Consider the following 19,518-nt stretch of genomic DNA (forward strand, 5'->3'; position numbering starts at 1 on the left):
GGAAATCAGATATTTCTTCCATTTGTGTTGAAATCTGTGAAGACTGCCCCATAGGTTGAAAGAGAAGACAATTCACATACTCTGCAGTCTCGGGGAAAAGCATGTTTTCTCCCCACCCCTCCACCCTCCACTGAGGAGGAATCTGTGAGAAAGCTTACAGTGAGACTGCAAACTCAGTAATGCAAAACATGTTTTCCCAACTCTGCTTTGCCCTGCTAGCTATAGAAAGGTGTAGGATAGACCTGTCAGGGGAACACAAAAAACAAAACAAAGGAATCAAAAGGGTGACTCAGGCAGACAAAGACTCTTCCTAATGACAGGAGTTATGAGAGAATTTGATATCCAAACCAACATTTTGACACACAATGGAATCAAAAGAGTGACTCAGGCAGACAAAGACTCTTCCTAATGACAGGAGTTATGAGAGAATTTGATATCCAAACCAACATTTTGACACACAATTCATAGTGAAAAGAGGACTTAAAGGCATTTTAAATGCCCAACAGGAGAATAAACATGTCTAACACACTGAGCAATAACCACATCCTGAACTGCTTGTTGTTAAAAGGCACATTAAAAAGATTACAAAAATGTATAGTACATAGTAATTTCTTGGATCTCATGTGCATAACAAAAATCAGAAATACCCCAGGAGGAGCACAGTCACAGTGTATTTTGTGTTTGTGAGTCTTTGTCAACTTGCTTGCTTCTTAAAACCTAGCACTGCACTTGGTTGGTAGTTACTGAGTTACTGGATTAACAACAGTATCATTAGAAATCAAACGTGTGGATATTTCCAAATATGCTTTATGCATAAATTACAGTTTGCTTCATGGCAGATTCACGTTCATCAGGGATATTCTGGAATTTGGTGGGGGAAAGGAATAAAACTTGGATCTATCTGCCGTATTGCTTGGTTTCTCTATGCATTTTATTTTACTATCAACAATGTTAATTGTTGCTCTCTGATGGCCTGTTTAATTTTTCAGGGCTTTTGTTCCTCACGGGTGGGAGGTACATGAAGATAAACTTTGCCCAGGGCCATTAAGGGAAATAAGTGTTAACAGTTGATTTCGATGTCAAAGGACTAATTTTTTATTTTAAAATACCTGGGCAGAGTGATTGCTTGGCAGAGAGAACAACCTGTTGCCACTCAGGAGATACCCATTTGAGGTGCAGACTTTGGGCAGAGGTTATGATTCAAGCTGACAATTTAGTGCAATACTTCAGGTGAAATGAACCTGATAATTGCAGTGCATATTTCCCCAAATAGCAGGTTGACTAAAATAGCTCTGGAACCCTGTGACTAATGGGATGTTTTTGTTTTGTTGCCATATTTTTTTTGTTCCTTAAGAAACAAAAATGGTCCAAAACTCTGTCCAGGTGAAAGGGGTAATAGATGTATGCTTGATATTCAGGGCTTTTGTTCCTCACGGGTGGGAGGTACATGAAGATAAACTTTGCCCAGGGCCATTAAGGGAAATAAGTGTTAACAGTTGATTTCGATGTCAAAGGACTAATTTTTTATTTTAAAATACCTGGGCAGAGTGATTGCTTGGCAGAGAGAACAACCTGTTGCCACTCAAGAGATACCCATTTGAGGTGTAGACTTTGGGCAGAGGTTATGATTCAAGGTTTTAGCTGACAATTTAGTGCAATACTTCAGGTGAAATGAACCTGATAATTGCAGTGCATATTTCCCCAAATAGCAGGTTGACTAAAATAGCTCTGGAACCCTGTGACTAATGGGATGTTTTTGTTTTGTTGCCATATTTTTTTTGTTCCTTAAGAAACAAAAATGATCCAAAACTCTGTCCAGGTGAAAGGGGTAATAGATGTATGCTTGATACGTGTGTTTCTTGCCCTTTCAAACCTTTGAAGCCAGGCTGAGGTCAAATTACTCAAGCAGAACAGCTCTGTTGACAAACATGTGGTCTTCAAACAACAATCCCAGTATGAGAGGTGCTGCTAATTTAAAATAACAGAGGGGAAGGGGTAAAAAAAAAAAGTAAAAAGAAAAAAAAATAGAGGGAAAACCAGCACCCGTCTACACGAAATCCAACCCAACTGCCACCTTCCCTGCTAGCCTCCCTTTGTGAGCCTGCCTTCCCCACCGCGTGAATCAGCTATGGTTGGGGTTAAATGGGTAGCTTTTGTCTCCTCACAATGGCTGAGAGTGACAGGTTGAGCTAAATGATTTACTGGTGGAGATGATTTGAAGGACAGAGCCAGGCAGCCTTGGGAACACACGCACAAGAAAAGGACAGTAGCGAATCAGCCTCTCCTCCCCCTCCCGCTTTCATGGTTTTGACTGAAAGATCACAGAGTGAGACTCTGACAGACACAAGGACCATTGAGAAGCTATTTTTATTACTTATCTATGGCAGCCTTGCTTTGCTGAGAACAGACCTAAGGTTAATTAACCTTACTTTTTTTCTTTTTTTCTCACTTTTTTTTTTTTCCCAAGGAGTTGTTTTTTGCTTTGGGGATGTGAGCCCATAAGTTGGCAGGGTCACATGCCATGGGCAAAGGGAAAGTCTCTGTGTGAGACTTGAGCACAAGAAAGCTCAACAAACTCGTCCCTAGCCAAAACAAAGCTTTCCACAGAGCAAGGCAGTGCAGCGGGGCTGCGGCGGAGGCAGCTGCTTGGAGTGGAGCTGTACCAGCTGTTGTCAATTGGAATGTGCTAGAAGCAGAGCTCCCCCCGCCCCGCTACGCTGCTCTGGCGGCGGCAGTACCCAGTGCTAATATGGATCCCAGATTGTTTCCTGAACACCGTTTGATCTGACTGTGTGGGCAGGAATGAACTTGTTTGTCGGGACGCGGGACGAACTGGAGCGCCGGCGCGCTGCGTTTGCCCCTCTTCCCCCAGTGCAGGCCTGGCCTGGCATGCAGGGACGCCATGGCGAGCTGGCCCTGGGCCCTCAGCTCTGCCTCAGACAAGGGGCAAGGCAGCGCCAGGACTCTTCTCTGCCTGGGGAGTTCAAGAAACACAGCTGGGGCAGGGAAGGGGCGCTGCACAGAGCAGCTGGGAAGCCCTGTTGGCACCATGCTCCCCACCACCCATCTCTAGGGCACCGGTGGGTCCTGGCTGGGCCAGCAGCCCCAAGCACCATCAGCAGGGAGATCCCCCTGCTCCGTGCACCAGGACGCTGCTGGCTCAGCAGAACCCCAAGGCAACAGGCAGAACAGCCTGGCCTGTAAAGGGCAGCAGAGGTGGCCACACTCCAGCCTCTCAGTTAGGGTGTGTGATGCTTCCTGCAGCAGTTTCGCTCTGAGAATTTGGAAGGAAAAGTGTAAACTTTTCTTAGTAAGAAAAGGAACTTTTCAGACAGTTGCTGTGAATTAGTCTGAAAAGACCCAGAAGGCAGTCCATAGAAGACCTGAAGGTTGGGTTTATGGATAAATCAGCACTCATAAGAGATGTGTTACTCAAAAGAGGCAGCATTCTCTTTCTGTTCCATATTTCATTTGGTGTATGATTTGTGAGCTCTTCCTCAAGTGCAGTGGAATAATACATCCTGTCTCAAGTTATAACCTGAAATTTTCATGTCAGTATTCAGTTCTGAGAGGTAGCTTGAAACAGCAAAAATTCTGGAAGCACTACCAAAAAAAAAAAAAAAAAAAAGTTTTACTACCTAATGGCATCCCAGACCCCCAGACCCTGTGAATCACGTCTTGTGAATTAGCATTAGAGCTTTATTATAATATATTCAGCTATATCTCAGACATCTTGACTACTTAAGGAAGAGGTTTGAACAGTAAGACCCACTGTGTGCAATAAAACATAGCATTTTTGTTGGCTAGCTTCATATTGTATTCTCATTTTCATAATAATTTTGATGAAAACTTGTAGTTATTCAAAAGAAAAAAAATATGAATATGGGAACATCATGGCAAAGGACCATTTCATATCAGAAAACTTGTAAGATATGACTTAGTGGAAAAATGGAAGGATCTATAAAATCGGGAGTTTGGAGAACAGAAGTGTTTGGTGTTAGTCTCTTGTACTGTAGAGTTGCAATACTGTGCAGGTGCAGTGTGCTGTCACATGGTGTATTTCTAATGGTCTCTTGAATACTTAGTTACAAATAAACACCTCTGTTTTAAAATACAAATAGCAAAACAAACAATCTAAAAATATAAGAAGGAACTATGGTATTTTTTTTTGTATTCTGTGAAAGACAGCAGTATTTGCTAAAGATAAAACAATTCTAAAAAAGCTTATCCAATAGGCTTCCAAATATGGATTTGCCACTGTAGAGATTATGGAAGGTGCAAATTGAAGAAGGAAACGTTCTCTTCCATTTACTTCCAGCCATAATCACTGTCACTGTCCCAGTGTGCATGAGGAGTGTTGAGATTGCTTCCTTCCTGAAATCCCAGAAGAGAAAGTGTACTTTAGTACATTTTGAGTACTACAAGGAATAGGTTTAATAAGTGTTATTCTTGACTGGCTCTGTACTAACAGATCGTTCCATTATAATTTGCATCTGTTTCTGTCATGGCTGATTTTCTGATTCTTTTCCAAGCCCTTCTCTCTTTCAGTTTCTGCCTCCACACCTAAAGCCCCAGTTATGCTGCTATAAACATCACCTTCACCAGAGCTGTGTACACAGTACTCTTGTAGGATATACATAGGACATACCTTCCTTTGTATGTTGAGCCCTGCTTTAAAAAGTGCCTCCCATAAGTGGTGAAATTTATAGCTTTAAAAAATAAAGGAAAAAATATCTTATATATTGCTTATATATTACTCCTTATATAGGATGAGGGAGTTGAAGCTCAAGAGTGACTCTTCTCAAACAAGGGCTGCACAGTGACAATGGTGTTTGCTTGAAGTTAGAAGTGTCATTTACGTTTGGTTCTCATGTTACCCTTCATACCCTTCACAGTAATACATGAAATTAGCATAAAATTCCTCCTTTTTAGGCCTTTACTAGTGTTGATATGTCCTGTCCCTGCTTGTTCTGTGATTTTTCTCCTTACCCTCACTTTTGTTTCCTGCTATTCTGTCTTTCACCTGTCTTTTCTCTGACTCCTTTACATTTCCTTGTCTCATAATCCTCGTGAGTCACTCCAGCTGTAATAAGGTTTAGAACTTACAGTGTTTAAGATACTTGTCTTTGAAGGTAAAGAGGGGAAAACTATATAAGCGTGGGAAAGGATGCAAGGGCTCCATTTGATTCCTTATTATCCTGGTCTGCTGGTAGCATCACAGTTTTGCTGCCTCTCTCCTGTTTTTCTGTGTCAGAGCATTCATGCTTTGGCTAGTTCAGCCTGAGTGACTAGATATCATCTACTGGCTAGGAAAAGTATGGAATAGGACAGTGTTGAGTCACCCAAAGGGGGAGCAAAATGGAGTACCCACGTTCAGGGGGCAGAGGAGAGCGTGGGCTGCATGGTCTCTGTACTGCAGCTACCACCAAACAGCTGGGCAACAGAGTCCCCTCCAGCCACTTGGCACTCTCCAGTGGCATTGGGTGGCCTCTGATGCTGACATGGGGTATGTGGGCTGGTCTGTTCATTCCAGCAGGGCACAACCCTGGAGCACAGCTTGGAGCCAGCACTTAGTTCTTGGGGAACACCAGCCACTTAGTTTCTTCCCATGCTCAACAATTAATTCCTTCTAGCAGACCTTTCAAAAGCCTTTCTTTACATTACAATTCTTCCATTGCTTTGTAAGAGCTTACGTCACATCACAAGACCAAAAAGCACAGTGCAGCTTAGTGTAACTTGACCCTGATCTGGCATTTCTTTGTGATGTGTCATGTCAGAAATGTAAAGAAAACAACATTGTCCCTTTCCTATTAGTTTGGGCAGCAGTGGCCACTACAGGTTGCCTTATGTTCTGTCTGGAAGATATATGTAGTTTATAAGACTAACAAGGATTCTGTGCTGGAAGTAGGAGAAATCATGTTTATTAAGCTTTACATACATTTTGGAGAGCTTAACAGGAAATGTACTCTGAGTTAGTGCTGCTGGGGTGGTTGCAGAGAAGCTGGCAAGCAAATTGCAGAGAAGCTGGCACTTGTAATTCTTATGACTTGAGAGCAAAAAGTGATGAAGGATACCATGATAAAGTACTGCTTTGTAATGTCTGTAGGTTGTATTATTTTGCCTATTTAATTTCAAGTCCTTTCAAATAAGCGTTTTCCAAAACGGATTTGAGACAGCCAGAAGAAGCTGAAATTACCTTTAAAAATGGGATGACTAAGAAAGAAATTCTTGAGTGTCCTAGGCCTTGTAATAAATTTCCTTCTTTTACTGAGCCTTGTACTAAACGAGAGTGGCAAACAGGACTTGTTACAGCCTGGACCCAGGCCTGGTAGCATTAAAAGGAATAATATCTGCATTAGTTTTTTCGTGTCTATGCAGGAAATTATAATCCATTGCAGTGTGCTGACCTGTTGTTGCTTACTGTGAGTAGCCTGTCCTTTACGTCCTCAGAGCTACAGCCTGTTTGCATTGAAATATCACACTCTCAAGAGCCTTGCTGCTCCCCCTGAAAGGATGAAAAGTGCTTCTTGTTTTTAAACGAAGACTTATAACTTTATCACCTTGGGGATGGTGAGCATGCAGTCCTGATTTAAAAGGCTTAGTGATAGTAGGAATTGAGGATAGTTTGCAGACAGAGGATTCTGGGGGTCCTCAAGTGCTCAACTTCCAGTCCTGCTACAAACCTTTTGAGAGACCTTGAGCAACTCCCCACTGCTGCTGCTCCATTTTCCTTCTGATTTTTAAATTTGTTTAAGTCTTTCTGTAGCACCTTGTGGTATAAGTCCTGCTCTCATCTTGGTTGTTAGATACTGGTACCATTTGAAAGGAGTACAAAAGTGAAGATTCTGAGTTTCCATACTTCTGCAGGGCTGAAATATTTTCATACTGTATAGGGTTAGCAGTTCTCCGGACAAAATTTTTGCAGAAGAGATTATGCTCTCTTTCACAGTCTTCTCATCCATACTTTCTCAGTGATTTCAGATGAATCAAAGTACCTAAATCAGATCCCAGCTTACAATAGAATTGCTAATTGAAATGTCTTCCTCCCACTGACTTTTTCTCCTCTATGATGAAAAAGGTGAGACCTTTGTGAGTGTGATATATTGCAAAAGGCATTTGAATAAATGGACTGTAGTAATTTTGAATCTAATGTCTAATGAAAACTAAGTACTTTATGTTGTGGATCTTTTTTCTATGAAAGAGGATAAAAACTCCAAAAACATGACAGAGCTCCCTGCCCCGCTTCCCTAATCCTTTATAAATATATATACAACTGATAGAAAATAAAAAAATTATGAAGGCATCTGCAAGATTTCTTGTGAGTACAGTGTATATAAAAAAGAGTTACTTTTAATTTAATTTACAGGATTTCAATTTTACTTTATTAATTTAAGAATGTTTTCCCCAAAATTTTGCTTAAATTAATTGTGTCATTAAATGTAAGAGCCATCTCAAATATTTGAAATGTTTTCCTCTGTAGGCAAGGTTATATAGGTCTGGCTTTTGACCTTGGAGAAAGCAGGCACCTTGTGGTTAAACTTATTTAATAGGATGTTCAGTGAACATAAGAGATCTACTTTAACAAGAGGTGAGTGGTACCCCAGAAGTGCTATTTCTGTAAATTCATTATAAAGGCAGAATATGTGGTTAATCCAGATTTAGACAGCACCATTGCAGATGGCTGTGTTTGATCAGCTGTAATGATCAAAATACTTGTACGGGAGCTTCAGAAAATAAATGCAAGAGATGCGTACAAAGTTAAATGGAGGTTTGGTTCAAAAGCCCATTAGTGTCTAGTCACCTGTAATATTTTTGAAAATGTCTATCCTCCTTAAGTCAGTCAAAGTAGAAATGTAAATTTGTTAATGTTATTTTCTACCTGATTTCTTCTTGTGGGCCTTTGTCTCCCTTATGCACAGAGCCTTGTTCCTGGTAACTCCCTTGTGAGTGTTTGTGCATGGGCACATGCACATGTACATGTGTACAGGGGCAGTGCTGCCTCAAAACCTCCTCAGGATTGGGCACAGAATTCACTTCTTATGCTCCATGGATAGGGAAGCAAGAAGGGTTAGAGATCAGGCCAGAACACGAGGGATCTGGTGACCAGTAGGAAGGGAAAGGGATTCCCTTTCTCTTCTCAAGTGAAGGTGCAGCCTCATGGCCTCCTCTGTGCCAGCAGCAGCCCTTCAACCTCTATTTCTGGGTCTGCAGGCAGCCTGCTGGATGTGCACGTCCATGGGCTCTCTGAGTGTGGCCATACAGGTACTTATGGCCTCTCTGTTACCCTTGGGATTAGGAAGGATATTATACCTTTTTTCTCTTTTTACATTGAATGATTTTGATGTTGAGGTTTTTTCTGTATCAGAAGATATAATATTAAAAATTAGGCTGTCCACTGAGATGCCTGTGATGATGACCATAAACACACATGTCTAAATTCTGACATGGCTAATGGGGCTGTGCAATTCTGCACTGGCTGTGTATTACTCAGGGTTATCTGGTCATGAAAGACTCCTAAGTTGCCCTTTTTGACTGCAGCATTCATTCCCAAGATCTCCCAGACTGCCTGCAGTGGAATCTACTGAAAAGTAGCGACCATTTACATTATTCCGGCTTTCAGACTTCAAGCTGTACTGAAATCTTTTCAGAGTGACTGTTCTATAAAGCCCTATGATCTATTTTAGCTGTATTACCAGAGGGAATCTTTTAAAAACTGCACTGCCAACCATGAAAGTCCCTCTTGAGTTACATCAAGAGTATCAACAGCATATGAATGTGCATCTTTCAGTTAACATTACTAGAACTAATATGTAAACAAACAGTAGGTTGCATTATTCTTAATGGGCTTAGAATATCTTTCAATTAGGGCAGAGGACTACTTACAATTATTCAACAGTACCTTTTTAGGAAACCTGCCCCCCAGTTAGAAGTAAAATGCTTTTTCTGTATTTTTAAAATGTTAAATAATGAGGGTGACAAGAGTAGGCTGAAGAACTCCAGGCTGTGCCCTTCCCTGCACAGCTTGAACTCTCCTTGTATTTATCTGAAGCAGATGTTCCAGGCAGGATGCATGTTACAGCCAGAGGTGAGGAGAGAGGTGTACAGGACTTGAATACTTTTCACTACAGCTCCCACATCCTGTTTACACATAGCTGCTGGCCTGAGAACAACATAGGGAATAAAAAAAGGAAGGTGGAGGGAGGTGTGATAGGAAGGAATGGCTGATGGGAGTCGTGATACCAACACCACTGCTGGGTGTGCATGTTGAGAGTGCTGGAGATTTGTGGTTCTCTTTGCATTGGCCTTTGCCAGCAACATTTTCTCCATGACTTTGGCAGGCATTGATAGACATGCTGTCTTCAGTCATAGGGGAGAGAAAAGGAAGAGGGGAGCAATTAGTTGGAAAGAAAAAAAGTGCAGCTCGCCTGCAGAGAAACTATACTTACTCTCATATTCAGCAATGCTGCTCAGACTCTAGAAAAAACACAGCTGGAATTCACTGAACCAACTTTTCTGTCTCATTAAAATCTTGGACTGATTTTTAATAGTAGAAAGGCACTTACTGAATCACTGGTGGGCAATGAGAAATATTAAAAAAGCTAAGGCCCATTTAAGCAGTCAGCCTGCTGAAGGCTGGATTTTTTCAGGCTGGATACTTACTGGGAATTCGATTTCTACACACATAGAGCAGAGAAGGGCCCACTTTTCTGTGCACTGGAAATGCACTTTCATTTCATGTTTCCTTTCGAATCATTGCACCTGTTCCAAATCATCCACACAAATTCCTATCTAATGCTAAGGAGAGAAGGAAGATGTGTACATATATACTCTTGGGGGTTTTAATTTTTTTTTATTTTTTGGTTGGTTGGGGTGTTTTTTGTTTGGTTGGTTTTTTCAATTTTTTTTTTAAAGTATTACTTAAACTAGATCACTAAGGTACCAGCTTTTCATAGCCAAAGATTCATAAAACTGCTAATGACAAAATTCACAGGAGGCAAAATGGAAGAAGCATCTTTCAAGGTTGTTTTCCAGAAGGTTCATAATATGGTCTGGGAATGCTGTGTATCTGTCAGGTGTCCCTGTAATATCATATTCTGCAGAGACTGACTTTATAGCTGCACGGTCATGCACACATACAGATGGGGTATTTTGAAGAACATACACTTTCCTATGCTTGAATGGTATAAATTTAAATATTAAACATCACAGATCAACTGATGTCCCATCAGTCAATACCAACCAACATACAGTGCAAGGCAACATAAAAGAAGCCCAACACTTACAAAAATATGAAAATCTTTATTTTAATAGGTTATTATAATCTGTTTTATCTCCTACCCATTAGAATGTTTAATACTAACATCACAGTATAAAAATTTCTGTTCTCTTAGTCCAGAACATATTAAATTTACTACTACTTTTTTTTTTTTTTCTTTTTTTTTTTTTTTTTTAAGAAAGGAACCATCTTAGTACTCAGGACTCCTCATTTTTATACATCATGTTCCAGCAGGAGACAGAACTTTCTAAAGCATGTGCTAAGATATGCTACATTTCCCCAGATGCCTTGCTTTTCTTTACCCTATTATAATAGGATTATTTTTTATCCAAGAAACCACCATGGTGTTAGGTTTTGATTTTCTTATTTCAAATAATCTAAAAGACTAGATATTTGGGATCAAATTGAAAGATAGAAAGAAAATTCAAATTCTGATTATTCTCAAGCACTTTCTCTAAGCTTCAATCTATTTAGCACTTGAAACTCAATCTTCAGATAAGGAACACCAGTCGATCTCTTTGTTGCTTCCCATTTGTTTTTGTATAACACTGCCTATCGAGTTCCTTTTTCCATAAAATAGCTGTAACAAAAAATGATGAATTAAGATCTTACTGTACTATTGCTTCTAATCCCAGCTCAAATTTACACAGCTTTGTAATTGCTATGTTTTTTAAAAGCTTTTCAAGCTGTATATGAAAAAGGTATTACTTCAGTGCTAAAAAAGCATCCATCTTAGGGTCAGGCAGAGGCTGCATGAAAAGTGTTTAATTTTGTGTTGCAAAAAGGGTTAGAATAGGGTGACACACTGTAATTGGAAATACAGACAGATGCTGTTTGAGGAAGAAGTCTATTTTATCTATCTCAATATTTTCCATTTCCCTATATTTTTTAGCATTTCATTAGGGAATTTGGTCTTTTGCACCAGTTTTGTGGCGATATCTTCTACCTTCCAACATGAAATTTATTAAAGTAAATGAAAATTAAAAAGCCATCAAGGGAAAAGTGCTACGGTAGTTACTGGTAGACAAACAAAAAGATGCCATTTGCTGGCCTAAGTCTTTGGCCTCCGGTCTGAGCATGTGTTTGCAGCCTTGGGAGTTCCTATTGCCACTTGGAAATATTCTTGTGACCTTGTGAACCACAGGATAATATCAAAGATGTGTAGCAAATGGAGAATGAACGTTGTATTAATGGTATAATGCTAAGAGACCACGTAATAACACAGGTCTGAGTTTTAAACAAGACTCCACTTCTAGTCATATTTTAGTGGCATTTCCAAACAGGGTAGAGGTCATTTAAGACAACAGAGCCAAAGACATGACAGACAGCACTCTACTAGTAAGAAAAGAAACTCAGCCACTCAGTACGAATATTGGATATAGACATTTTCTAATTGTGTCCAGCAACTGAATATCCAAAGCAGTAGTCCTTATTTGGAATAAAATAATGAATCAAAGCAAGATCAGAATATAGCATGTGTGGTCTGCATGCAAAAAATTATTTTTGTATAATTTGGTTATGATAAATAGAGAAGATAATGATGGCAAGATACCAGTATTTCTTGTTTTTTCCCACTTCTGCATTGCATGCCCAGAGGTCCTAGTTTACAAAGTAGAAGTGGAAAGAATTTCAGTATTGGCTTCTAACAATTGCTGTTACCATTTTTATCCTTGTCTATTTATACTTTAATCATGCACAGTGGTCAGGAGTGGTACCTGACTGTGCTGACAGTTTTATGATATATGAGATGACACACTTTGTGTTCCAAGAACTCTGTTGTCCCATGGCTAGAATAGGCACTGAAAAGTTTCAATAGTCACTCTATCTTTTTAATTTTGTGAAAGATTTTTGATCCTCAGTAAACTCTCTTGTGTTTTGAATGATAGTAAAGAACCCTCATATATATATATAAGGATATATTTTTAATTTGCATGTTAATTATCTTGCTTCACCTGTTGAAACAATTTCCTGACCTGTTGGATTGAGTCCAGAAGAGGGGCAAGAAGATGTTCAGAGGGCTGGAGCACCTATCCTATGAAGACAGGCTGAGAGAGCTGGTGTTGTTCAGCCTGGAGGCATGAAGGCTTTGGGGAGCCCTTGGAGCACCTTCCAGTACTCAAAGGGGTCCAGCTCAGTAGAGGAAGAAGGGCTTTTCACAAGGGCATCAAGTGACAGGACAAGAGGTAATGGCTTCAAGCTGAAAGAGAGTAGATTGATACAAGGCTGTGAGGGTGGTGAGGCCCTGGCACAGGTTGCCCAGAGAAGCTGTGGATGCCCCATCCCTGGAAATGTCTGAAACCAGGCTGGATGAGGCCTTGTGCACCCTGCTCTTGTGGAATGTGTCCCTGCCCGTGGAAGGGGGGGTTTGAATGAGGCGATCCGCAAGGTCCCTTCCAACCCAAACCATTCTGTGTTTCTGACTCCTTGCCATTGGCACCTATTTCATGGGTAGGCTGAGGAATTATTTTGTTCTTTCTTCAGTCACTGAGATGATGAGGCTGAACAGAGAAAGTCATCACTTGGTGGAGGTTTAGTTACCAATTATGCAGGAAACTTTAAAAGCATTTGGCATTCATACCAGTCTGCTGTAATACTGAATAATAATGCTATTCATTCTCATGAAGAGGATAAATGCTTCAATAATGCTTAATGTTCAGTTTACAGTCATTATTCTGGAATGGGAATAACTCAGAAATGCAATTATGAATCTACTGTGTCTTATGACAGTTTTAATTCCATTAATAGTGAATTTGGCTGCAGTGAGAATTTCTTATTCTTACTTCTTTTTCTGCAGTCATATCTATAGACAGTGCACTTGACTCAAGTTATGAGCAATGCATTTTTCATGTTGCTAACACTGCTTTGGAACTTCACTTGCAGACTTAATTTCATGGTTAGTGATTTTCTTGTGAGAACAGTAAGGACAAATGGAAAAAAGAACACTTTCAGTTTGTTTGGATTTGAAGAGCATAGTAAAATATAAAGCAGTGAAGCAAACCCAGAGCTGCAAGTAAAGATTACAAGCTCTTTCATTGCCTGCCTGTTTGATCACCTTGTGATTTTAGTGCAGAAAAGACAGTTTATACTATCAAACTAAAGAGATGACACTAAATTATTATTAATTTTAATGAGTGCTCACTATCTGTCCTTCATAAAACCCATAAACTTAATAAAATAGAGGGTATGATCTCAAAAGATCATATATACCCCATCTTCTGTCATTCAATCCCAAACCTCAGTCCCAAGTGCAAAATAACTAAAATTAACAGACCACTAACTTTTGTTATATGACACTTTTGATCTAACTGCCAGGAGCTACCTTCTCTTCTTGCCTGATAAGATAAGCACAGCCTTTGAAATATTTGAGGGTAAAACTTATAGTAGTGAAAAATGTACTCACTGTACCAAGCCTTGCACACAACCCCACTACTAGTCAACCAAAACCCACTACAGGTACAAATAAGTAAATGCATACATTTTAAATGCACAGTTAAATGTAAAGCTGAGGATATAGACCAATTAGATACAGTTATAGCAGGATAATGACATTTTATAAATCTGTTTTAATAGATTATTTTTAGAAAGCTGCAATAATACAATGCATCAATACATTTTTAACAATGCTGGTCTTAGTAATAGTTTAAAACATGGAAAAATTTTCATTAATAATGACACTGGATTGTGTAGCTAATTAAGAAAGAAAAAGCTGTCAACGGTCTTTGTATGAGCAAACAGAGGAAATAATGAAAAAGCATCTGCAGTAGAAAACTGATATATCATGAAGAGGTCTGGTTTACATTTATGATTTAAAAGAAATTTCCCTGTGTCACATCAAACTATCTGATGGGAATTTATTTTAGGGGGTGTAGAGATTAGGATTATTCAAAAACCATCTGCTAATTGGGGAATTGTATAGGATGGTATCAGTCTTCTCTTGCATGATTTGCATTGTGGTTTCCCAGTTACTTTCCCCAGCACATTTCAGAATATCTACACATTCAGAGGGTTCTCAGCTGCATTAGCCTTTGACACGTCTTCAGAATGTGTTAATTCACCATTCTAAGGTCAAACATCCATATCTACCTATTTGCATGTGTATCTGTATCTAATCTATTTTTATTAGCTTTTCTAATCTACCATACTCAGTTTTACAGATAAGATGGCACAGTAGGGTGATATCAGGGTGATGTGTACAAGGAAGACCTTAGGAGTGACATAAAAAGGGAAAAGAAGGCCCATTTCCAGGCTGTGTATACGAATACCCACCACCACAGAAAAAGGCAGGAGAAACTAGAGCTCTGCTCATGGTCACCCAACTGCATCACCCCTGGGATTAGTTACTGTATACAGTATGTACACATGGCTGAGAGGTTGTTGTGGAGGGATACACAGAACAAAGAGAATTGTGTTACAGACTGTCTCCTTAGGATGAAGGAGTAGATGAAACCTTGTTTAAACAACTCAGGAAGTCTCTGTACCCAGACCCTAGTTATTTTGGAGAACTTTCTTTTCTCTGTTATCTGCTGGAAAGGCAACATACATGGTCAGGTATAGGTGCTATACCAAAGAAGAATGGCAAATAGATGAATGTGCTATTTACTTAACAAGACAGGACTAGTTGGTTTGTAATGGCTGGTTGGTTGGTTGGTAACTAGTTGGTTTTGTTGCCTTGGTTATAGGCACCATGAAATAGGAGTTCAAGATCCTGAGGAAGAAGAGCAGATTAAAGGTTGTTCTGGAAAATGGTAGATGGTACACCATGAGGGGAGCTTCAAAGAGGAAAGGAGCTCAGAATAAGTTTGCAGATCCTTAATGACAGTATCCTCCAAGTACAAGAATGGTCCCTCTGCATACACAGAAAAACAAGGACATGTAGCAGGACATCAGCTTGTCCAAGCAGAAAACTCATGAAGGAGCTACAGTTCAAAAAGGAGACAAAACTCAAACAGAAACAAGAGTAGTCCTTTTCATTACATGCATAATAGAAGCCTGAACAAGGAAAATGCTCATAAGATGGATAAAAAAGGGTTAATTAATCAGGTTGTGAAGGAAATGGACCCAGCTGCCCGTAAGCTGATGATGAGTACAAGGGTCTGCCCTGACCTGACCAGTTTAGCATCTTTACCAAGGCCTTGCCAGGGGGGGATGGTCACTGAGTCTGCATATGACACCAGACTGAGTAGACCCAGGGCAGAGCTGCTATCCAGAAAGACCAAGACAAATGGGGGAATGAGCCAACAGGAACCTTCTAAAACTCAGAAGGGAAAAATGCCAGGTCCTGCATCTGTGAACAAATGAACTCCTGCAGCAGTACAGGCTGGCTTGCTGAGGACCATCTCTTCAGGGCTTGAGGGGCTGGCTGGACATGAGCTGGTAGTGTGCTCTGGCAGCAAAGGAGACAAATAATGTTCTGAGCTGCATCACCAGGACCACAGACAGTAGATCAAGGAAAGGGAAAGAATTCCTTTACTTGGCATTGTGAGCCTTCATCTAAATACTGAGAGCAATACGGGAAAGATGACATCTCTGTCCTTGGAGGTTTTGAATTCCTGTCTGAGTAAAGCACCAAATAACATGAACTAATCTTAAAGCTGAGCCTCTGAGTAGAAGCTTGGACTAGAGACCTCCTGAGGTCCCTTGCGCTTAATTATCCTCTACTTTATAATTAACAGGGAGAGAAAAACAAGAATTGGAAAAATAAAGGAGTGGGTTCAGATCAGGAGAAATATTGCCCTCATTTCATGATTCTGTCTCTTAACCTCTGCATCCTAAAAGAAAAAGTGTAGGAGGTTTTACCTAGCTAGGTGAACACACAAGACAATCTCCTTGCAAAATAGCTACCAACATGAAACACCTCAGTAATGGCGAGGTCTCAGCAGCACAGGGAAATTCTGCCACAATCCCTACTCTACCAGAAGGGAAAGGGGTAGAAGATTTCCACCCAAGGAAAGTGTGAACAGTCATTTGGAAAATATTTTTTCTCAGAAATGTGTATATCAACACCTTGATGACACTAAATCTGTCTTTCCTATAAAGAAAATTTGAAAGATTCCAAAATGCAATTTATATTTAACATACTGTTTTATTCTGATCTTAAGGCAATCCCTGAGATTATACTGTCTAACAGTTTTCTCTTAGTTTGTCTCTTTCAATTTTGTTGAATAACTAACATGAACCCAGAGGCATCTGGCATAATTCTACCAAATATAGCCTACTGATGGGGTGGGAGAAAGAGATGCAGCCTGTTATTATATCTCAGACATTCGGGAGACAAATTTTCATGTTTATTTAGCCCTTGAAAGCAAACAGTGAGAGGAATGAATAAGGGACATCTCACTTCCTTACAGAGGTAAATTTCATCTAAGATTAGCAACTCTGCTGTTACCTCAGCCATATATCAGAGAATGAACTACTCCCTGTTTAAAAATGTATTTTCTAGAGCCCAAGTTCAAGGATAGAAAATGAAATTGAAAAAGAATATCAGAAGGTAATGCTTGGCCAGCCATTCGATGTTATGAGCAATATAGCTGCTTGTAAGTCAACTGGGTATTTATGGCAATTTCCCCAGTGAGAAGGGCTATTGATAAATGCTACTATTAAAACCTTACAATAACTGTAATAATATCTTTCATTTTTAATAGTGTCTTTGATCCTAAAGGGGCAGCTCGTTTACTGCCTGTTTTCCAATTAAGAAGGGCATTCATGTTTTATGGCCTTCATCCTATTCATCCTGGTTACTGGAGAAGGAATTAACCTGTAGCTCTGGAAAACCTAAAACTGTTTTCCGTTTCTATATTCCCTCTTCACTGCAGGGTCTCTGCAGGCTCTCCACATAAGGTGCTGTAGGCTGACTCTGTTTATCTCCTGTCATTGATATGATATGACATGGTATTATGTCTCCTAATGTTTGCATTATATTAGATCCTTTTATATTAAGATCTCCAGACAAGTAATCATATTCCATTGTACTCTGTGCTGTGCAGAGATTTATCAGAAAAGGCAGTCCACAGCCCAGAGAGTCTGCAGTCTAAACCAGACGGGGCAAAATGAAACAGACATTTGATCCAGTGAGGGCCTCAGATATGGGAGTAGACTGTAAATAATTCACCAAATTTATTTGGGAAGACTGTGGAAGAATAGGGAACAAACAATTTCTGGGCTTAATTCTGCTTTCACGCACAATTAATTTGGAAAACTTCAGTTCTGTACTTGGGTCATAAACAAGAGAAACTAAAGCATTGGGCTAGACTCTTCAAATGTCAGGATCATCTGAGGTTTATAAATGTTTAGTTTTAGGGAAGATTATTCTAGATTATAGCAATCAATTTTTAATAATAATTCTGAGCTGAATGTTCTCTCTAGATAGTATTTTATTTCCAGGCTGAAGTCTATCTGTATTTTTGGGAATGGCTCTTCAAATTAAGTAAAAGGTATTTTTTTACCTTTTTTAGGTTGTTCAGTAAGATTTTTGAAAAATATGAACAAGGACTTGCCCAGCCATCTGCAGACCTGTAGGAATATAAAAAGGTAAAGGACTTCAGAAAGTGCAAAAAGGCCTCAGAAAGTAAACACAAAGCTAAGAAAAGTTGGGAAATTTCTAAACCTTCTTGTGGGAAACTAAGAAGTTAAAAACCAAGTGAATACATTTATATTTATCATAAGGAACAAGAAAGAACAAGAACTTATTGATAGTTCAAGATGTGAGAAGTTCTAGATATATGCTTTGCAAAGATAGAAAAAGTTTCAATCTTAAATAATGAATTATTGTGTATTGTTTGAAATTTACAGAAATCCTTTTGTTAATGTTAAACCCATGTGGGTCTTTTTCTTATTGGTTAGAGTATAATGACTTTACACCTTTTCTTTTATGCTATTAGTTCCAAGAATATGTAGAAAAAAGCTTTGCATAGGGTGCCATCTTGTCTTTGATCTGGATTTGCATGGATGGTGTTATTTTCCTCTGTTTTTTGCTTTTTGCTTGTATGATACAGACAGATAATAAACCCTAAGTCTGCAAGCAGTCAGGGTCCCATCCCATTTGTGAGACGCAGACCAATCTGGCACACAGACCATGTCAAGCTTTATTGCATCCCTTCCACGGAGGAGAAGCTTCTTGTGGAAACATCTCAGCTTCCCCTGTTGCAGCACCAGGGAGATGTGATAGGTTACAGAGGGATGGAAACAGGGACAACCCTTTAGACTTCATCCCAAGAAAAGCCCCTGAGTTTTTTTCTTCAAATCAGCCTTATGACCCTCAAAGCCTGAAAAAGGGCAACAAATTTCTACCATAGGCTAGGATCCCTATATAGAATAAATGTCCAGCAGCTTGACTGCTCACCCAGATAGAGCCCACAGTACATTGGCTTTTCCTTAGAAATGGTTTAGACAGACTTGGACTTTTCTGCAGCATTCTGGTGTTGGATTGGAAGAGGAATATGAATAGGCATAAGCTGAAACAAACAGTTTTAAAATAAATTTCAAATTTTAATGAGTTTCTGATACTGAATTTCAGCATAGCTATCACTATTAATTCAAAACTCTTCCCAGTGGTGCATGTCAAAGTGAGACACCTCTCAGCTGTGTTCAGAAAAAAAAGTTTATGTTGACCAGGTTTTTCTTTTAATTGTCTTTCAGCTACCAAGTTACACCCTCTCAAATACTCATGAGAAATATGTGCATCTATATGTATATATTGACACTGTAGTGGACTTTCTTTTAATACTTGCCCCATCCAAATGAAAACAACCTTAAGCCTTAAGAATTCTTTAATTCTTTGAAAGTGAAGGGATTTATAAAGCCACAGTTGGAACAAGAATTGCAAACCTTAAAAGACAGATTATGTTTCCAAAATATGAGGTACAAGTATGACCTTCATGTGTTTTAGCCTATGGGTAAAAGTGTTACATGAGGGGATTATTTATGTTTAGGTGTGTAAATAAATACAATAAAGCCTTTGGACACCCTACTTATATTTCCAGCAGCAACTGCCAGCAGTCTTTTATTTCCATTATGGTTTCAGGATGTTAAGACCACAGAAACAGAGCTAAATTAGATGCTGAAAATGCAACAGTGTCTGCAGCACCTCTCACCTTCACATCTAAGAGGTCTGATTTGAAAATGTGTTTGACTTAAATATAATGATAGTTCAATGACACTTTGGTTTATTCCTCCAGACCAAACCACTGCTCTATGCGAATGTAGCAGAACTGGGTCCTTGGTATTTTGTCTATCTGATCATGAGA

The sequence above is a fragment of the Passer montanus genome, unplaced genomic scaffold (genome assembly GCF_014805655.1).
Source record: "Passer montanus isolate IOZ18808 unplaced genomic scaffold, ASM1480565v1 scaffold12, whole genome shotgun sequence".
In the NCBI taxonomy this organism is placed as follows: domain Eukaryota; kingdom Metazoa; phylum Chordata; class Aves; order Passeriformes; family Passeridae; genus Passer; species Passer montanus.